The following is a 19,086-nucleotide window of genomic DNA, read 5'->3' on the forward strand; positions in this document are numbered from 1 at the left end:
TTAATGATTTTTGAATTAATTGATTTTGATTTTAAAAGCAAATGTTTTTTTTATTGATTCAAATTTACTTATAAAAATATATTATATATTTATATAATATATATTATATAAATATATATATAAATATATATATATATAAATATATATATAAATATATATTTGTTTTATTATACAAAAAATGTCAAAAAGCAAATGTAAAAGCAAATATTTTTTTATTTATTCAAATTTACTTATAAAAATATATTATATATTTATATATATATATATATATATATATATATATATATATATATATATATATATATATATATATATATATATATTATATATGTTATATATAATATATGTTTTATTATACAAAAAATGTTAAATTTGAAAAATTTAAATTTTAAAATAAATTTATATTTATTGTACAAACTATAAATTTAAGTACAGACCAATCAAATGAGTTGAAACAGGTCTGTATCATTTCTCACCACTGATTGGTTATTAATAAGTTAAATTCTCCAGCTTCTATATATAGAAGCCGGATATTAAAGCTGAGATGTATGAAGCTACAGAACACTGTGACTCGTTAATCTCAGCTGTTCTAACAGAGCCGTTCACCTTTAATTCTCCGGGCTCTCGGGATTATGTAATTCCCCTCTGTCAGCAGCAGTACCGCTCCCCGGCCCGTGGGGGCGCTGTGGACCTTGTGGATAATGAATCCTTCCCGGCGGCGGCGCTCCGCTCCTCCTGACCCGCATTCGGCCGCACTGTACAGGCATGGGGGAGGAGGACCGAGCTCACGGCAGCGAGTAGACGCTGTGGAGTTTTCCCTGCAGACCGCGGCCATGACTTCAGCTGCTCCGGCTCGGCTCTCCCGTCTCCCCACGCACCTGATAGCTGACTGAAAGGGGGAGGGAGGGAGGGAGGAAGTCAACACCGGAGAGGAGTCGGGGAAGAGAGGCGAAGCGGCGGAACGCACACGGTAAGGAAGCGTTCATTTCTGCGTGTTTACTCCGCTTCTTCCGCTGTGTCTCGCGTGGAAAGTGTCTCCGTGGGGTTCGGCAGGAGCCGGGGAGTGTTGATGCACTTGTAGCGTGGAGGGGAAGGGAGGAGGGGGGACGCTGGTTTCAGGAGGGGGGACGGCGTGGTGCAAGGTGAGCGCTGCTGTCCTCATGTCAACCCGGGCGCTGCGCCGCCGGCCTGCTGGAGTCTACCTGAAGGTGACGGCAGGGGGGGAGGCAGGCAGGGAGGCACGGCCGGTCCCCCCGGTCCCCCCGGTCCCCCCTGCGCCCTCTGACAGAGGACTGACCTGCTGCAATAAGGAACCTGCTGAACTACATTCTAGCAGCTTTATGCAGATACATACAGTGTGTGTGTGTGCGTGTGTGTGCGTGTGTGTGTGTGCGTGATTTACAGCCACATTCCTTTGCTGTGACATACACAACTAGGTCTGTGCGTACAAAGTGTGCCAAAGTGCGCTGGACCCGCTCCGAGGCGGTGCATGAGGCGCACAGGAACTGCGCCTCCGCAGCCTGTAGGCGCAGCGCAGGGTGAGGCCGAGGAGAGGATGATCTGATGGGCTGAGCGGCACCAGCGGGCTGCTGCTGAGCAGAGGGCCCGGGCTGCTGCTGCTGATTATGGATGAAGACTTATTCAGATTCTAATATATGAGCCAGGTTTTGTGACTGGACTCTGTGCATGCAGAAAAACATGCATCATTACATAATGTGTCTGCAGCACATGTAGCAGTGTTAGCATCACAGCTACTAAAGGCGGTGAGCTGGTGTGTTCTGTGAAAGTTGTCATCATTGAATCAATATATCGTATTTAACCCATTAAAATGTCGACACTTCGACGATCAGAGCTGCAAGTTCAGCGTAAAAAACTGCGACTTCTACACTGAGCTGGAAGCAGCGACATGTTGTGACCATTGACTGAAATGTCTTCTTCAGTATAAAGCATAGATAAACACAGTAGGGCTGCAACACACGAGTATTTTGAGTAGTCGCCGATTATTTTTTGCGATTATTGGAGTAATCGGATCACGCGTAAATATCATAGTTTTCCCATAAATGCGGCTGCAGCTAATAGCTACTTCACTGGTGGGCGCCTACTTTGACGCGCTGCTTTGTCATTGCTTCCGCCCGCGACCGTCTCCAAACCCGGCGCCAAAACTGTGCGTCTGTTTGTGTCCAACCTGCACCCGCCTCGCCCGGGTTTCAGACCCACGGCCTCTTGCACCAAAAAACACTGATCATCCTGCTGCACCACGAGTCAGAGAACTGTTCTCGCTGACGTCACTAACGGGTCATCGAATGCTAAATTAGTCATCTATGCATTTTGCTCTGAATATTACTCGAGTACTCGAGTACTCGTCACAAAGAGCAGAACTGTAAGAAGCAAGTTCACCCTCCCAGAATGCACTGGGCTTGTCGTCTTATAACTCATATCGACAGAAACGTTAGCTTAAAAGCACTTTGTTTAATTACACAGAGGAAGGAGGTTTGTTTTTAGCTTAGCATCGACTGTGCAGCGCTGCGGGCTGAGGGCCTGCTGTGACTGTGAAGCGTCTTTTTGTGTTGTGTTGACGCGCTGTAGAAATAAAAGAAAGTCGGGTTAAAAATAGCAGCTAGTAAACATCCAGAAAGAAACCTCTGTGTTGTAAAGCTGCTAGCTCTGAGCATCACAGCCTGTTGTACCCTGCAGCAGGAAACAACGTGATGTTACATGTTATATGTTTCAAATATCTGACGTTCAGACGAAGGCACAGGAACCTGTTTACAGGACTTTCCCCCAGTAACCCAGTTCTGACTGTGGCAGCTTGAGGAAGATTTATTAGTATGTTGTGAGTTCCTCCTGCAGACTGAGGAGAGTGTAGCTGTTTCACAATAACAGCCAATAAATCCACTGGAGCTGAAGTATATAAATATATATATATATATATATATATATATATGAAGTGCAGGCACCGGCCAGCAGGACGTTATTAAAGAATACATTTATTTTCCCAAGGCTGCAAATCACAAAGCAAAGAGCCCATGTAACAACCACAGTGATGTACACATGCATACGCACAAAGCCGTAATCTCTGCCGGCAGCCAGACGTGACCTCTTTTGACGCACCCCCCCCCCCTCCCTCCGTCGCAGCGAGGTCGGCGTCCTGGTTTTCCCGAGCTCTAATGTATAGCGAGTCAAAGGGGGAGGTGGGGGAGGATGAAGGTGAGGGGGGGAGAAGAGAAAGACAGGAAAAGAAAACAAGCGCCACCTCCCTCTCTCTCTCCCTCTCTCTCTCCCCCTCTCTCCACAGTGTGTGTGACGGTGGTTACATAACACCGGGCTGTGTGGAGGCAGCCTCTGCCCGCTCCCCGGAGCTCACATGCAGTCAGATGATGGGAGGGTGGGGTCTGCTCTGTGGTCTGTGAACACCGTCATGGTGCATCCAACTGCTGCACATGAGCAGATTCCCACCAGCATCATAAATGGACTGATTAAAAATTATTTTCAGCCAATAAAATGTCAATAAAATGGACTGCATTGATCCCCAAAGGGACATTTATTTACATTCAGCAAGACAATGACTTATAATTAAAAGGAAAATTAAAAAATACACTGAACTTGTTTAGATCCCGTTGAGGCTTTAAAGCTGAATTATGAAATGATAACTTTAAGGTGCCTGCTCCACCTTTGTGCTCACATTTGTCCCATTGTCTTCCGAAGATTTGTGCCTGCAGTGCACCTTTGAGCCACAAGAGGGAGCGTGTTCATATTCAGATTCACTTGTATTAAAAGGCATATTGAGAGTCAGTTTGCAATGATTGGATGCATCTAACATCCGAGGCCGAAGCAAAAAGCCAGTGCGGTGAGTGGGGAAGAAACTGCAGTTCACCCCGCAGCCTCTAGGGGCTGGTTCTAAAAGTGAGTCAATCCCCATAGACTCCCATGTTGTTAAACATGTTTACAGCCTGGTACAAAAAACAATCAAGTTTCGTATCTTCCTTCCTCGACTCCGCTATGCTCCTCCTCCTTGTCTGTAGTTGGAGTTTTGGCAGACTGTGATGCTGCCATGGCGACGGTGACAGCCTTCAGGAGCCTCGCCTCCTGCTGTATGTGTAACTGCAAATTGAGGATGAAAATGCATGAAGCTGGGGATCCTCAGTGATTTATCCCTCAGCATCATCATCATTAGTTAAATTCCATCCTCTGTTCTGTCTGGTGACAGCTTTATTAATGATCATTTCCTCCGACGCCCCCCTCCTTTGTGCTGGAATAAGAAATCATGATTTGTATTCAGACACTTCCCCCACATGCTGCTTCAGAAATAAATACAAATAAAAAACTATCCTAATTAGCGGCTGTGCCCATTCGTCTCATCCGTGTTGGTAAATAAGTCACTGAATAGAACGCATGTGGCGATGGAGAAGGACTCTGTGCAGTGGCTTTGGTAATCCTGCACTCGGTGTAAGCGTACACTGAGCGACTGTACATTTTACTTGTCTATATGTATAAGTCATTCATGTGATGTTTTCCAAGCTGTACACTGACTGGTGGCCATGTGCAGGATTCTGACTCCTCCTATGGATGAAAGAAACGGTTAATTTAGGAAAAATAAAAGCTATACGCTTGTGGAAAAAGCGAACTCCTCACCTGATAGAGGAACATAATGCAACACCTGACAAAAAACAAACCCAGAACAGGTCGTGCGGCTCGCCTCCATACAGCACCTGAAGGGAAACGCCAGTGTTGCGCAGCTGCATTTTATTCAGAAGTTGAAAACACACCGTACCTAAAGTGCACACACACACACACACATCAGGAGTGAGGTAAACATGCAGAGCCACGGGGCTTAGGTGTTGCTTTCTCTGGTATGTTTTTACTCTTCTCACTTAGAGCAGAACGTTCCTTTATCCACTGCAGCTTGTGTCACATTCCTGATCTCCCACACACAGAGAGTCAGACCTCAGTCAGCGAGCCAGAGACGATCTGGCAGAAGTCGACTAAGACGTGGTCCTAAATCGGGGTTCAGAGCACTCAGATGTGTCCTGGCGGGGAGGTTTAGGACCATGACAGAGGGCTTCAGTTCTAATATCCTGAAGTGGTAGCAGGGGTAAGGCTGGACGAGAAATCTCTACAAACTGTGATCAATTAATGAAACCAGGGAGAGGAAGCGCTTTCTGCCACTCCACCGAACACACAGCGATCAGTTCCTTCTGGAGGCAGGACGGGGATTGTTAGTCAATTTGTGTGGATGTCTTTTTAGCCGCAGGCTCCTCCCTCAGGCTGAGATGAAAAGGGTCGTTCTGTCTTTCATATTTTAGCTCTGATGTGGTTGTACTCTCCTTACAGGGAGCTCAAAACCCTGCCGCCCATTACTAAGCAGGCAAGCATTTACCCCTCTGATCCTGCAGCCTGTCTGAGCACGAGTCAGCATCTTGGACGCCCAGGAAGTGATCCTATGAGCTCATTCATCATGTTGGAAAGAAGTAGTTGTCTAAGGGTGCTAAGGCCATCATCTCGATGCAGACCTTACTGATGAAGCCCCCCTTCTGGCTGGGGAAAGTCAATCCAGCTAGAGTGGGATAGAATCTGGATCTGCACAGCTTTTAAGAAGGATAGTTCAATCCTGGGGTAGGACCGGGTGCGTGCGTTGGCGGTTTCTTTCGGGGGTAAAAAAAAGAAACAAAAACAAACTCCGGGCAAAGCTTCCGTAGTTCCACAGGTGTTTACACACGGCTTTTGAACTCAAACAGGATACCGTGAACCTGGATGTATGACGTTTCTGGCCAGATTTGCGTTTAGACTTTAGCCAGATCAATCTCTCTTTAACTGGATTTGTGCTGTTCAGATCTGGATACAGCCTGAAAGGTTCTTAAAGACTCTGACTGCTTCCACTGTTTGGATTGGTCTCTGATTGGAGGCGTTGGACTCAAGTCTGATCTGTGGATCAACCTCAGAAATGGCAGGTTGTCTCTTGAAATGTTGTGTTGAAAGACCTTTGATGGCCTTAAACCTTCATTTGTCCCACAGCAGGGACATTTGCTGCATCGGTGGTCTAGAGGTTTGTCCACATGTCAGAGCTGATGTCTCACACAGATTTGATCAAATTAGCATCTCATCAACGATGCATCCCTTCCGTGCATTTAAATGACTCTGATTGGCTGTGAGTCATGTATTTCTCGATTGTGCCGTCTTTGACATCACTGACCAGGTTGTGACGGCGTCCCTCTTGTTCTCTGTGTCTCTCTTTCGTTTAGTAGCACCTCTCACAGGGCTTGTGTTGCTTTAAGGGTAGAATGCTTTGGAGGGATTCCATGAAAAGCGCAGACACTGCTCTGAAGAGTCAAGCTCTACGCTCCCCCCTGAGGTGCTGTACAGTAAAGCTCACACACTGTTCTCAGAGAGACTCCGCTGGGAGACCAGGATCATGAAGGAGGCGCTGCTGCAGAACTGGATCCTGGAAACACTTGGCACAGTCCCCGCCTGCTCCTGTGAGCCCCAACCGGAGCAGAACTGCACCGAGCTTCATCTGCTGTAGGGCTGTTGTCTCCCAGTTGATTCACTAATTGGCCGGCGCACTGATCGGTCTGCGGCGAAGTGAGAGAGGCACCACTTCATTAGCCCTCTTACCGTACAAGGCAGCTCAAATCTCATTAGATCCTGACTCCAAGCTAGGTGCTAGCTTCTGATTAGTGTACTTGCAGTCATGGTTTTACATGTTGTTTACCAAGGATGACAGAGAACAGAAATGTGCACCTGTCACAATGTGCCTGTGCTGCTTAGCCCACATTCTTGTCTGAATGTAGTTAAGCAGCAGCCTGCAGCAGAGCAAGAGGCAAAAACACGACAGTGTTACAGGAGAAGACACCTGAATGGTTAATGAGGAGATTATCGTAAGGTCCGAGGAGTTTAGTAGCTGAGCATGTGAGGCTGGAGTGCACACGGGTGGATTTTGGACGGAGAGCAGGCCGGGGAGCCCTGATGGGGGTACGCAGGCTGCACCTCAGCACACAAATACAGGTTTAGGTGAGAGGACGTGACAGAAAAGCCACAGCAGTGATTCTCATTTTTAAAATATAAATTCAGAGAATGATTTGTTTTCCTTTCTTTCTGTTTTTGTCGAACAAACGCACGGATTGTTTCTTTAGTTTAGTCCAGAATCTGCCGAAATCAGCTGAAAAACTCCCACAGGAATGCTGGAGATGCCTCCTCTGTTCATCCACACTCCCAGCATGCGACTGTTTCAACCCAATGATGCTTTATGAAAATTCCACTAGTTGATTCAACAGTAGTCGGTTAAAGTAGTGTGTCGATAAGATCTGTTTTCACTTTTCATTAAGCTCTCAGAGCTTAACCACCAGAGGGGGGGGGGGTTCTCCTCAGCATCTGAACCATGTGATCTGACTGGAGGCACAAGTTGACCCGTTTATAAAGAGTCTTAGCCTTCTTATTGTTGGGAGATCTTTTTTCAGTCTTTTCACTTTCACTAAATCAGCTTAATCTGAGGCGCGCACACACACACAGACACACACACACGCGCGCAGCAGTGTTCTATATTTCCTCATGTGATTTCATTCAGAAACTTGCCTTGAAGCTGATATCGCTGGTGCCCCCTGGTGAGTGGAGCCTTCATGTGAAGAGGCCTGAACAAGACGGATTATTGATGAAGTTTGCGTTGTATGGATTATATCTGATTCTGTTTTTGTCCTTTTTTTTCCAGATATTCCGGTGCAGAAACTGTACATCTAAAGACTCGAAGATGTTTTTGTCCACAAAGGAGACAGGCCTCCATCTCCACAGCACCAGGTTGGTTCTGTTTACTTATCAAAAGTTATAGTTAAAGGTTAAATAAAAACAATGTCTTACCGTGTCCTGATGCAGCTCCTCTGTACTTTGGATCAGAGGTTTTTATTGTGTGTGTCTGCAGGGCGGACGGCACGCAGCAGCCTTCTGCTGAGGGGCTGTGTTTGTAGCAGCATTCATACAGAACGTGTTGGGCCAAACGTTACAATTTAAACAGCTAATAATAAATTATGTTGTATAGAGTGTGCCTGTATGTTAGCATAGGGAAGAGATTTACTTTATTATACGTCAGCTTTAACATCATTTGGCCTTTAAACAAAGCTGCAAAGACTGTCAGCCGTTAAGCACACTGGTGTCAGTTTTAACATGTTGTAGAAGAAAATTCAAATCGGTTTTTTTACTTTTCTTGTTATTACACACTGTTCTGAGCATTTATAACATAATAATAAATCAAGAAAAACTGGTAAAATAATGAATACAAAGAACATTTTCTGACAGAATCATGAAGCGAACTGTTGATGGTGATAGTAGTGAAAGGGTTAATATTTTTTATAACATATCATCAGACACCTGTTAGCCTTATTTTCCTTAGCGAGCATCTTAGCATCAGGGTTGTGGTGTATGGCTGATATATGTTCGCAGTGTTCAGGGCCGTTCCTTCTAACATTAGACATAAAACAGACGCTTGTTTCATCCTGAGGTTCTGCTGAGTTAATGTGATCTCTCCACAGTCGATACTGAAACACGACCTCATCATCCGCCGTCCTCTGTGTTTGTTACGGAGATTTTTTACCCACTGTTTTTTAAATTAGCGTAGCAGCGCACGCAGCGTGTTCGTATGTGAGAGGACTGTGAAGTAGCACCACCCCGGGAGAAACGGCCGATGTTCTTATTCCCCCGCTGAGCGACTGTGGAGCAGCAGCAGCAGCAGTCACACAGGCGCTCTGACGCCCTGATGAGACGTGACAGAACGTGGCTGATGTAATTTAAAGCAGGTTTATGCTGCACGCCGGCGACAGAAACTGTTCATCACCTGAAGATTTATTGGAAGAATAAGTTAGCTTGTACCAGCAAACATCACATAGACTTTCTTCCAGTGGTTGGTAAATTAGGGGAGGAGCCGTGGTTTAGACTCAGTTCTCCCTTCATGTTCATCATTCTTCTGTTCCTTAATGATTTCTCCTTATAAGGTTAACCCTTAAAACACACACATACCAGTACATAACACACACTCAGTGCTTCAAGGTAGGGGAGGAGATTCTGAAAACTCAGTGAGTCAGCCAGATTTAAAGTAGACACACGCCCCTTTCTCTCGGAGCTCACCCCGAAGCCACGCCTCCAATCACATGGACGCATCACCTGAAGACGAGCTGCGGTCTGTGACTTCGGCCATCATGCACGTACCTCTCTGGTGCACAGAGCAGGAAGAGAGTGACAACCAGCCAATACTCCTACAGGGTCCACCCGGAGGATTGATGATGTTTTTATGTTTTATAGCTTCAGATGATTCATATTCTTCGTTTTAAAGCGAAACTGCCGAACTAATCGGTTGCTATCGGATTGTAAAGAGAAGTTACACAAATTTAACAAAAAGTGCATCAGAATGAAATCTGCTACTCGACCTTTAAGCAATGTTCATTAACAACACATAAAAGTATCAAACTTTCTTTCAGGCAGAGGTGTTTGACCGCAGGAGCTTAGGATGTGAAGTGCTGCAGGTGGAGTAGCACAATAGAAATGTCAGCTCATGTGTTTGTGTTTCCGTTGTGGTGTAGGAGACGCTGAGGTGATCTTAATCTGAGATGTAAGAAGCCAGTAGTGTTACATCATCATAGATCCACCTTTCCCTGTCTCTGTCCTTTGTTTTGTTGATCGCTGCGTCCGCTCCGCAGGCCTCCTTTTGTGCCTGCACATTGCATAAGTTTAGCCAATTAGCACCATGCTAAGCTAAAGTACCTTTTAACAGTCCTGAAAGAGATCTAATGAGGACGGATCTGCAGGCCCAGAGGTTCCTGCTAAGTGAGAGTTTTTTTATTTTAATGGCTGCTTGGTCGCAGTGACACCTGTAGAGACGGAAGCATTACACCTGAGCTACATCTGCATTCTTTATCAACATGGCTCCACCTAGATATACAGAGACACCTCACTGTGTGAGTACTTTTACTTTAAGTACTTTTAAAAGTACTTAAGACTTTCACTTAAGTAGGATTGTTGATGTAGCACTTCTACTTTTACTTGAGTATATATTTCACTGGGTAAATGTATTGTTACTTAAGATCCCAGCTCCAGTACTTCCTCCACCACTGTTTTATCCTACATTTAGATCAATAAATAATTTAATGGACATTTCCAGACGAGCAGCTTCCTGCAGGAGCCTTCTCTAGCAGTCCATTCAGACAGTGCAGGTTAAAAGTGACGATGGACTCGCCTGTATGCTCTTAGTTTCCTACACCTTGGACCCAGCAGTCACCTCTGAGTCCAGACTTCCTCTTTGACTGCTCCATAATGTGAAGCAGAACAGACTTCAGGAAGCAAACATACCCACACAAACTGAAGCCTCTGTTCGGTCGGACATCCTGAGCACAGTTCCACCTGGACCCAGCAGCTTAGTGAAATATCTCAGTGTCAGGTTCAGGTTTTGATGCATTAAGAGGTTAAAGTGAACGAGTACGGTCTGATTGATTCGTCCCCTCTCAGCCGGTGTCTGTCGGCATCAGTATCAGGCTTCATGCTGCTCTGCACTCTGCACACTGTGAGGAAATGGGCCTGTGTACTTCTGCATGTGTGGCAGCGTCGTTTTGTGTAGCCGAGCTTGTTTGGGTGTAAAATTCTGCATCAGACTCATCATGTCATAATTTGCTCCACTTGGACGAGGCTTAATTAAGGGGGGGGGCGCTCTGAATGGTTCATGACAGCACAACAAATCATCATTCCACAAACGACGTTCAGCTGCATTCACACAGCAGCTCTCGGCTTCCAGCCATGTTTGGATAACGTGGAGGACAATTGAAACCTCGTCCCCGGAAACAACAACCCCCCCCCCCCGCTGACCACAGCATGACTCGGTCATCGGGTTTGGGTCAAAGGTCACGCCGCACCGATGCTGAGGCGTCACTGTGATGAACTTTTTTTTGAGGTTATTGCATGAAGAACCTGCAGCAGCTCCTCGGCTGTTGATGTCAGCGGTGCAGTTATTTGCCTAATTAGCTGGAGATGCTCTCTGTTTGAACACTGGAACTGATGGATGCAGAATGCAATTCATTAATTTCCATAAATTAAACTGCACGGTGAGCTGGTAACAAACATCCACCAGCACAAACCAGTCCTGTGGGAAAATAATCAGATGAAACATTGGGCAGTGAACGGTTAAGTGTGGTCTGATCAGTCATCAGTGTGTTTGGTGTCTGTGTGTCTTTGTTGGGAGGTGAACAGAAGAAACCTTTAGCTCCTCTCACACAAATGCAGAAGTAGAACAAACCTTCATCACAGAGGAGGAGGAGGAGGAGGAGGAGGAGGTAAGAGCTCTGAAGAGGACCGGAACAACCACAGCACCTGGTCCTGACAGCATCAGCGGACGTGTCTTACGGCACTGTGCAGAGCGCTCGACTGCATTCAACACCCTGCAGCCGCACATCCTGCAGAGAAACTGCACCATCGCTTCCACCTGCCGGAGCATCTACTACACTTCCTGGCCAACAGATGACAGAGAGGGCTGGTCAACGACATAAACCCTCTCAGACCTCATCTCCACCTCCACTGGTTCCCCTCAGGGCTGCAGGTCCACCCCTCCACGGTGTCATCTGGTTGAGTCTGACACTGCTCTCCTGTCCCCGCTCTCAGGCCGCTCTCACCACCATGACCCGGTGCTCAAGCAGTTTGTGGACACCTGTTGGCACACCTGTTGGAGTGCAAATATCTGGGAACAATGTTTGACAGCTCCTTCAGTTCCTTAAGGAGAGGCCAGCAGGCAGTACCTACAGAGGACACGTAACTCCTTTGGTGCCAGCAGCACCATACTGAGGACATTCCACCACCCCTTCGTACAGAGTTCTCTGTTATCTCCGTCTCTCTTTGTGGTCATGTTGTTTGTCTTCATTGCTTTATGATTCTTTGTGATCATTTTCGGTCTCTTTGAGGCTGCTCTGTGTCTCTTTCTGTCTCCTGTTACATAAAGCCCTTCGTCCCTGCTACGTCTCTCCTCTACATTTTACAGCAAAAACCCAGGAACAACAGGCTCCTCACTGTAGTCGTCGTCTCCCAGGCAAACAAATGAGAGCTCAGCAGAGGGGCCTAATTAACCGGCTGCAGGAAACGCAGAACGAAAGAAGCAGCCAGATTAATCTCATGAAGGAGACAGAAGGAGAGAGGAGCGGCCGTGAGGGGAGAGTTATTCATACACTGTGCATCATTCTGACTCCCCCCCCCCCAATCAGTTACACTGACAAATGTACATTACAGAAATACAGTACAGGCGTCACAAAGTAAAAGAGCTGTGAAGGCTGGCGGGCTGCCAAACTGGCTGTGAAAGCAGAAAAGAAAGACGCCGCTCGCCAGAATTAACGACCGGAGTCTGAGCGGGTTCCAGTTATTTCCCCTGTGCCTCTCCTTAAACATATGTTGTGTGTGTATCCAGGGCCGGATGTATTCGTCTGTGTCAGACAGCTGCATCAATAGGACTGACGTATTGAGATTAGATTTATTAATGCTCATACTGTCCATTTACTTTTGGTCTCTAGCGCCTCGATGGGACCAAGCGGCAGCCTTCGGGGCTCAAAGTTGAAGCCCATGAAGTGTCAAAACTTGTAATTCACGCCACAACCACTGGGGGGTGGCTCCAAAAGCGAGTAATTCCCCATAGACTCCCATGTTAAAATGGCCGACTTCACAGCAGAAATGAACATGTTTACAGCCTGGTACAAAAAAACACTCTGGTCTCAGATGATAGGTTCTCTTCTAGTGTCAATTGTACGGGGGGTGAATTTTTTTACAACTCACTCGTTTCAATGGTATTCTGACTTAAAATTACACATAATTATGGGCGTTGCTGCTTGAGTGACAGACAGTTGACGTATCACAACGTGAGTTTCCTGCTTCCACGATCGCCCGCCCCCCTAAACCCCGCTCGTGCTCCCCCTTTTTGTCCGTATTTGGAGATTTGGCGGACGTGACGCTGCCAACATGGCGGCGGTCATCAACGTCCTGGAACCTCCCACCGAGCCTCAGAACAGCTCTTCAGAAACAAACGGGTGGTGTCACGGAAGCTCTGTCCATAGTTTTTACTGTCAATGGATGGGACTTAGCATTGTCAGTGTTTTGTGTGTGTAAGCATTTAGCTTAAAGCGACCATTGACAAAGTATGAGTGTTACAGATGGTAAATACGACCATGATGGCCACATCTCATTTGAATGTGTGAGAGAGTGTAGGAGTAAGTGTCCACTGTAGCATCAGCTGCTGTGTTCAGCTCAATTCTTTGAGAGGGTTAAAAATAGGGTTAAAATCGTTGAGATGGATCATCAGTCGTAGGTGTTTGAAGAGAACTCCTCGTACGAGGCTCCACTCGCTGCACCTGTTTGCCTGTGTTAGGAGCGTAGGTACAGCTGTGAGTCTGCTCCCTCCGCCTTAAATATTAATAATCAACATGAAGGCCTCCAGGGACCGGTGAAGTAGAAGCCGCCTCCATCTCTGCCAAGATGAAGGAGATGGTGGAAGATCTAAGTGCCCTCATTTTATGCTGCAGCGTGGGGCCTGGACCCTGGATTCAAACCGAGTGCACAGGAGCACAAATCTCATGAAGGATCAAAGATGTCGGCCACATCTGAAGCCCAGTCTTCAGAATATGTCATCTTAAAAGCTGCTACCTTTGCTAGCTTTAGCGTTCGCTGTTGTTTATGTATAAGGACGAGCGCTAACTTGTTGTTTTTGTCTTCCACAGGTGGATCCCCTGAAGAACCATACTCGCTCTTGTTCAGCCTTTTTGGACTCTGGCAAACCACCAGCATTATTTTTCAGAACCTGACACAGCACAGATTTACCTCCTGCCATCTTTCTCTGATCCGGTCAGATTAAGCCACTTTCTGCTTTCTACCTCCCAGAAAACCTTTTTTTTTTTTTACCTCAGGGATTTTCTCCCACTGCCTACCTCCTCCACCGAAACAGCCAACTCGGTGACCGGAACACGGAGCATTAAAAAAAAAAAAAACACACCCGTGACCTCTCACTGTTGTTACCGTGACAACCTGTACTGCCTCTCAAGCTCTCCTCGCTGCAACTGTGACGACCAGCGATGACCTCGGACCTCTAATCCGACTGCCAGCTCTGACCTGCTCACTGCAGCTGGTTACCACAGGAAGTAAGAGGGCAGCCACACACACACACACCAGCCTCACTCATCTCTGCATCTGGCAGGCAACGTTCTGAATCGGCAAACACACTTCTGTGACGCTCAATCAAGGAAACGGAAGGAGACTTTTCAGCAACAGCGATCAGAGTTGTTGAGCTTTAATCTGCTCTGCATGTGCTCATAAGCCCGGAGCTTCAAACCTACCAAGAAGTAAACTTCTTCCACTCGCCCCAGAGGCTTGAATATAGCAACGGTAGCCAGGGAGGCCTCCAGAGAAGCCGCGCAGGAGACTCAGGAGATCCGCCTGGCAGGAAACATCACTTCATTTGCTCTGAAGCCAAGTCACATCAAACTCAAGCCTCGCAATCTAAGCAGTAGCATAAAACATCTGTTGCCCACCGGGGCCTTCAGAGATCCTACTCTGAAGTTCTGCCCCCCCCCCCCCAACCCCCACACCCCTCTTCTCTGCCATGAGTTCCACCTCACAAAGCCTCCAGAGGTAGAAAGCTACACCAAGGGGCTGGAGAAGTTCCTAAGAGCCTCATCAGCTTTTGTCACGCTGCAGGCGAAGAACACAGAAGTTCCCGAGCAGAGAATTATCCACACCGAGAGAAGAACCACAAAGAGGATCCACCGTGTGTGACGGGAGGAGAGAGGGATGCGACGGTGAGTTTGGTTTTTTCTTCTTTTCTTTATCTGTGCACTTTCTTCTCAGTAAATAATGCAGGGACTGTTGAGAACAAGACAAAACACACATCACATTTCATTCCTCGCCTGCTCACGTCATCTGCCGATCCTGATATCCTCCAGTTTTTGTGTTTTTCATTTCTTTGTATCTCTGACTGACATTTAAATGACATTTCTGTAGCAGTACATGATACAGAGCGGAGGCAGGCTGGAGATTAAGCAGAGATGGAAAGACGGCTGCACAGGAAAGGTCATTACCTGAGTTTGAACTGTTCAACAACTTCAGACACACACTGAGCCCCACTGACGAGCGTCGCCTTGAAATGTGAGAAAACTTCTCCATCAATAGACTCAAATAAAAAGTCTTAGAGCGGTCCTGAGGCTCAGTGAAGTGACCAAGCAGCAGCCTTCGGGGCTCAGACTTGAAGCCCATGCAGAAGTGTCAAAACTTGTAGTTCACGCTGCAGCCACTAGGGGCTGGCTCCAGAAGCGAGTCATTTTCCATAGACACCCATGTTAAAATGGCCGACTTCACAGCAGAAAAGAACATGTTTACAGCCTGGTACAAAAAACCACTCTGGTCTTAAAGGATAAGTTTTCGTTTTAATTGTATTCGGACTTAAAATTACGCATAATTATGGGCGTTGCCGCTTTGAGTGACAGGCGGTTGCCGTATCACAGCGCGAGTTTCCTGCTTCCGTGATCGCCCGCCCCCCTAAACTCCGCTCGTGCTCCCTGTCTTTGTCTGTATTTGGAGTTTTGGCGGACTGTGTCGCTGCCAACATGGCAGCGCTCGGAGCCTTCCACCGAGCCTCAAAACGGCTCTTCAGAAACAAACGGGTGACGTCACGGAAGCTCTGTCCATAGTTTTTACTGTCAATGATAGCGACCAGGGTGCACCTTGTCCCTCGCCCATTGACGGCTGGGTACAGGACAAAGGCTTGACCCTATAAACACACCAAAAACAGATTTTGTCCCCTCTTTATTTCCGTGGTATAATTAGGGGGATTGACTCATTTCTGAAGCCACCCTCATGTCAGTTTTTGACAGTTCTGCTTTGGCTTGATCTTGCAGCTTGTACAATGTGTGGTCATTATTAGTAGCTCTTATAAAAAGGTCTATGTTCTCTAAGGTTGTGAATATAGTTTATTCCTTAGGAAAACAAGCCAGTACCTCCTTTTTTAGGTGTAAGATGTTGGACAGTTAAAGACATTTTGCTAGCTATGGCTAACGTTATGTAACCAACAATCAAATCTCTGAGACGTGGCCATTTATATGTTCTCACATTTTGTATCCTGAGAGGAAACGTCTTTAAAAATGTATTTCATAGTGGTGTTACTCCGACAGATCTGCCCTTCAGACAGTCTGTTGGATGTGTTTTAGCATTCCCAGCGTCCCAATTAAACACATGGCTGCTGTCAGAAGACGTGCTGTATGGTATGCTCAGTCCAGCTGGGGGGTTCGTTATGTTAAGTGTGACCTTCACATGGTTACAGGTCAACTGAGCTGCGCAGTGTGGACTGAGGAATCAGGTTCTGGCCTTGTAGAAAGGAGTTAGCATGCAGGTCAAGTGTCTGCTCGGCTTGAGCTCTTGTTGGTTGGGATTTAGTGTTAGAGGTCTGCTGGGAGAAGAAAGGGGGTCTCGGATTATCCTGCTGTCTGTCGTTTAAGGAATCCCTCTGATAAACCACCACAACACGACATTTTCTTTTCTCAACAAGCAGATGTTTTTGATTAACAAGAACATCTTAGAAAGGCATCAAACGAAGCCATGTGGCCTAGATTTCTGAAATCGTCTTAGCGTTGTGATATTTTGTTAAAATATGGAACAGCTTTACTGAGTCATAAGGCGATTGTTTCAATAAATCTCCCTCCACTCCTCATGTTCTTGATGAAGGAGGAAAAAAAAAATCCATCCAAGGGGATGACTGACGGAGTGATTCAAAGCGGGATGTGTGTGTTGTATGTTGGAGGACAGAAGAAAGACAAAGACGGATGTGATGTCCACCAGAAGTCCTGCCGGCCTCACCGCAGGAACCCCCCGTCCTCTCCTCTCCCTGCATCCCTCCCTCTGTCACTCACACACCCCTCCCTCCCTCCATCGTTGATAGTCTCCTCACATCTTTACCACCCTCTGCTTCAAGTTGCCATGGCAACGCGCAGCCCTCCCCCTCCACCACCTGTAGATCAGATATATATGGTGATGTATAAGGACAAAGTTAGCCAATGAGATTACCAGCGTGTGTTATTGTGTGTGTGTGTGTAGCTTTCCAGTGTGTTCGGACCAATCAGGCGGGTCAGACATGAGCATGTGTGAGGTCACATACATTGTAAATTGGCGCCGTTTTTCTTTTTCCTGCTGCCGCGTAAAAGGGCACACGGGGCCAACAGTGCAGCCGTCGCCATGTTAGGTAACTGTTCATAACTGTTCCCTTACAGTTAACGCCTCAGCTACAACCAACATTTTATAGCAGCTCTACATCTCTCCTATAACATCCACATGAATAATACTCATTATTAATTCAAAGATGAAACAAAACAGAGGATGCATCCTGAAAATATGACACTCCAAGGCAGATAAGATTAAAGGAAAGACACAAAATATTAAAACTGACTAAAGAAAAATAAAACAAATATGTTACTATTTATATTTTTAATATTTTGTAGGGTTGTTCTGTAAATGTGGCAAAAAGAACTAAAATGATAAAATATTAAAAATAATTAGTTTTTAATATAATGGTATTTTCTGTATTTAAAATGATCTGATTAAAAAAAACAATACTACATCCTTTATTGTTTTTTTTAAATGAATAAAATAATAATCTTTTGAAAATTTTTCCAAATTTGACATTTTTAATCACAACACTGTTTAGTTCTGTTGTTTTAAATCAGTCTCTCATCTCTCTGCCTCCACTTGTTGTCACAGCCCACTGATCCCACCTGACACATGAGCGCAGCGTTGGCTACGTCCAGCTGTGCTATTACAGCCGGCTGCTAACACGCACCTCCATCACCTCCAGCCTCCGTCAGCAGGGATAGTAACCTCCTGACACCTGCGTATGAACTGAGCACAGGCAGAGTGGGCGTCTGCGCCACGATCTGACATATAAGGAAGTTTGGGCCGAGTAAACGATGAACAGAAAGAGCACGTCGTTCCAGCCGTTTCCCTTAAAGACCACAGGCCCCTCACAGTCCTTTAAAAACAGACATTAAAGCTACAGCATGCCATTTATGTCTCCCCCTTCTGGCAGTCAGAGTAATTGCACAATCTATATATCACTGCCTGTTTGTCAGACTTCCCCTGACTTTAGTCATTTGATTCTAGGAATGTCACCACAGAGACTAGATTTAACCCTTTAAACCCACCGCTGATAGCGTCAATGTTTTTATTAAACAATGCAACCAAAGGTCATTTTAAACACGCTTTATCCAGCAGAGTGCGCAAATGCGTGAACGTACCGCCGTTTAATCCACTGATTTCCCCCTCTCTTTAGACTGTGACTGTAACAGTTAATCATGTTTTGTATTCTAATTACATAACATCGGTACATGTAATCCGTTATTCCCCAGCACACATTCAGAGAAAAGCAGCACCTGACACGCTTCAGCGCTCATGGTGTCAGGTCGAAAGTGAACGCCTTCTGCAGCAGAGCTGTTTATTTACACCCTCACACTTAATGCAGAGGCTCTCCACAGCTGCAAGCAGGTGACCTCGCAGCTCACAGGGCTGCTGTGGAGGGACTGCTGGCTGTGGAAAGGCTTGGTTTATGAAGTCTGAATTACATTTTTTCTTCTTTTTTGCATAACCTGTTTATATTTAGCCAAACAGCCACGAGCCTGTCATACCACTTTGAGCCACTAGAAGGCTAGTGAGTCTGCCTTTAGTCTGACACGGCACAGCATAAGCAGCTAGCATGTGCTAGCACAGAGAAAACGTGGACATCAGAGCAGCTGGTTCCTGCTAGCTCATGAGGTTCCGCTGGATAAACAATGCTGGCTTTCTTTTAGGACCAGGCCTCCAGTTCCCGTCCATCACCTGAGCCTCGTGAGCAGGGGAGGCAGTGTGGCTCCTTGCTGGGCTGTAAGTGAGGCCTGTCTGTCCTGCTCCCTGGACAATAAATCAGATCCTGCTGCGTCTTTGTCTCCACAGAGATGTGGTTTCAGAGGGTGGACAGAACTGAAAGGAGAAAAGCATATATCAGCAGTGAGGAGATAGAGGAAGGTGAAGGTTAGACTCACTCCCCTTAAACACCAGCTGGCAGCAGGATCCAGG

General features: G+C 46.3%; 1 long non-coding RNA gene across 1 annotated transcript in view; it reads left to right on the forward strand.

Annotated features, from left to right (window-relative positions):
• Positions 1-832: 832 nt before the first annotated feature.
• Positions 833-19,086, forward strand: part of LOC114440210 (uncharacterized) — a 28,723-nt gene continuing 10,469 nt past the window's right edge. The window contains exons 1-3 of the long non-coding RNA XR_003671105.1: positions 833-970; positions 7,703-7,788; positions 13,719-14,792. This is a non-coding gene — a long non-coding RNA (uncharacterized LOC114440210). The remainder of the gene's footprint in view (positions 971-7,702; positions 7,789-13,718; positions 14,793-19,086) is intronic.

The sequence above is a fragment of the Parambassis ranga genome, chromosome 8 (assembly GCF_900634625.1).
Source record: "Parambassis ranga chromosome 8, fParRan2.1, whole genome shotgun sequence".
Classification (NCBI taxonomy): Eukaryota; Metazoa; Chordata; class Actinopteri; family Ambassidae; genus Parambassis; species Parambassis ranga.